The following is a 3312-nucleotide window of genomic DNA, read 5'->3' as shown; positions in this document are numbered from 1 at the left end:
AGACTTCAACAATGCACTTCATCACCTAGGGGGGGAAACAACAGCAGAAAGGCAGGGATTAAACTTAGATGGTTCCAAGTTTACTCAGTGTAAATTCTCCCCCCCACACACACTTATCTGGGAGTATTTTCACAATCTCAGCTGGATAACTCTGATGCCAGTGAGACTCAATTCAGATGCCATGAACAAACCTCCATCTATTGTAAAAGGACACAATCCTGGTTAGTTGTCCAGCCTATGTGTTCCCTTCCTTCTCCCCTTATGCGGCTCGCAGAGAATGAAAATCTCTGAAATCTTAAACTCATTCCAAATGGTTGCCAGATCTGAATCAAAACACTTCCATTAACTGTGTCCTGCTTTTCACCCAAGCGGCTCCATCCCACCCAACTGATTTCTAAATTTTCTCAAACCCAAACTACAGTTTTATATTTCCATTGGAAGTGATTGTGAGGCCACTGACCCTAGTTGGAGAGTTCAGCAAATGATTTATCATCATTCCAGTTCTCTTTCTGCCTTCTTGGAGTCAGTAGAGACGACAGCTACACAAAATGACAAAGCACTAAAAAAGTCCCCCAATATCCTTCTTGCAAGCCTTTTCTGCAGGGGGTTCAGAGATGGTTCCAGGTTTTGTGGGGAGCTAGACGGAGACTGCCCAGGGGTCCCTTTATGCCCACCAACCCACATCCCCCTCCACCTGCCTGTGTCCTTTCTCCTCCCATTGTGAGCTTCCCCACCACCTGTGGTCACAGCTGCCCACCTCACAAGCACATCCATTTTCTGATGGTACCACGCAATACGTATGTCTGGGAGTGCCACTGCTGTGACTATCCAGAGTGCTACAGCTGTACACCTTCAGCACATCCTTCCCTGGCAGAGCTGGGCAGCATGTGCAGCCAAAAGCATGGGCGACAGAGCCCTTGCAAGCACGCAGGAGAAGGGCAGGTATACAGGTAACAGGAGGCGTGCAGGTAGAGGGTTGGCAACAGTGGGTCCTGCCAGAAACCTCACCTCAGGGTGGCTGGGTTGCCATTCTCCAGGTGGGGCCTGGAGATTTCCTGGGATTAAAATTTCCAGTTTACAGAGATCAGTGCTCCTGGGGAAAACAGCTGCTTTGGAGGGTGGACTCTCCTGGTACTATGGCAGTGTATCCCACGGAGGTCCCTCACTTTCCCAGATGCCACGTCCCAAATCTCCAGGAATTTCCTAACCAAAAATTGGCCATCATAATGATGACACCAGGCCCGGATGGGTTATTCACCAAACGTTTATCAAATATATGTGATACCATCACACAGAGAGGTTGCTACATACGTTGGGGTTCCTGGAAAATGTGAGTGAAGTGCCTTTTAAAAATTCACTCATAATTCTGCATTATAATCCCTTCTAAAAATGGTTTTCTGGTTTATTCTGAACAAAATTACTTTAAAAGTCTTCAGGGCAGTGTTAAGACAAGAATCAACAAAAGTAAAAACAGCAATACAATCTGTGGATACCAATTCAGTTTTCAATAGTAGTCAAGTGTCAAAAGGTAATGGCTTAGATTTAGACTAAATTTTCCACTGACACAAAACACTTTTGTCAGGGGAACAGAACATTTCCTATCTCCTGTTGTATTTGCAGTCCACTGATCTCCTCAAGTACTACTACTACTACTACTACTAGTAGTAGTAGTAGTAGTAGTAGTAGTAGTAGTAGTAGTAGTAGTAGTAGTAGTAGTAGTAGTTTATTACGGTCTTTAGACCAGCATACATTTTAGTCGAACATACAATACAACAACAACAACAATAATATTATTGTAATAAAAAGTTTTTGAATTATCTCCTCAAAATTCTCCTCCGATAGCCATCAGCCTAACCTCTGGTGGGTAGGCCAATCAAAGAAGGACCTCAAAAGAAAATCTTGATTTCCAGGCAGGTTCCTGCAGGAGGAAGGCCAGTTCTCCACCCGAGCACCTGATCAGAAGGATATTGGCACACTGCTGGGCTGCATTTGCTCCCAGCCAATGGAAACCCAGGAGAAGGTGATAGTCATCACCTCTCACATCCATGCCGCTGCCAACCTGGTTTAAGGAGTGCCCCTAAGGTATGGATTGCTCCCAACCAGTGGCCCAGCAGGAGGAAATGCCTTGCCAACCACACCTGTGATTACTTCCAAGGGCACATCCCAGTCTATAACTTGGCCACTGTACTTTGAACCAGTTGACCTTCCTACCTCTTTTCAAGGTCAGCTCCACATATGACCCCTTGCAATAGGGTTGCCAACTCCAGCATGGGAAATTCCTGATGATTTCAGGGCAATGCCTTGGGCTAATGGAATTTGGAGGGGAGGGGAAGTAGATCAGTGGGGATGTGATTCCATTGAGTTCACCTTCCAAAGCTGCCATTTCCTCCAGGGCAACTGGAGATCAGTTGATATTCTGGAAGAACTACCACCTGATCCTTTTTTGTTTTATATATTTTAAATAAATAAATGCATTCCAGGTTTCAGTGCCTCTCACAAACATGAGATGTTGCTGTATCTTGGAGGAGGAAGAAGATGAAAAAGAGTTGATTTTTATATCTTGCTTTTCTCTACCCTAAAGGAGTCTCAAAGCAACTCACAATCACCTTCCCTTCCACTCCCCACAACAGACACCCTGCGAGGTAGGAGGGGCTGAGAGAGCTCTGAGAGAACGTTCCCTCTAAGCTGTAGAGTCTTGTGAGCAAAAATTCTACTTTGTGATCTGCTGGCATTAAAGTTGTGAGCGAGCAATTTGGCTACTGCATAAATTAGTTTGCTCTGGAGCCAACCTTCCTGAGCTAAGACAAAAATGTGTGAGCCAGAGGCTAAAAAACTGTGAGCTAGCTCACACTAACTCAGCTTAGAGGGAACACTGGAGAACTGCTCTTGATAGAACAGTTGAGAGAGAAGTGACTGGCCCAAGGTCACCCAGGAGGCTTCACATCTAGGATTGGGGAACCAAACCCGTTTATTCCAGATTAGAGTCTTAACCACTACACCATGCTGGCTCACCTATACAATCATGCATATGGTTTTTTTTAAAAAAATACAGCCTTTATATTGACACATTTTTACTCTGCATTTCCTCCAAGGAGCTCAAGGTTGCATACATGGTTCTAGCTTTTTTTTTCATTTTAGCTTTACAACTATCCAGTGAGGTAGGTTAGAGAGAGAATGACTGGCCCAAGGACATTCAGCATTCTTTATGGTTGAATGGGGGGGGGTGTCCCTCAAAGTTCTGGTCAAGACGCTAACCACATTGCCTCCCTTATTTTGTTTAACTCAAGTTCATCCTCTTGAAATAAATCACCA

The sequence above is a fragment of the Gekko japonicus genome, unplaced genomic scaffold (assembly GCF_001447785.1).
Source record: "Gekko japonicus isolate JY-2015 unplaced genomic scaffold, Gekko_japonicus_V1.1 scaffold256, whole genome shotgun sequence".
Lineage (NCBI taxonomy): Eukaryota > Metazoa > Chordata > Lepidosauria > Squamata > Gekkonidae > Gekko > Gekko japonicus.
Note: the sequence above shows the minus strand (reverse complement) of the source record.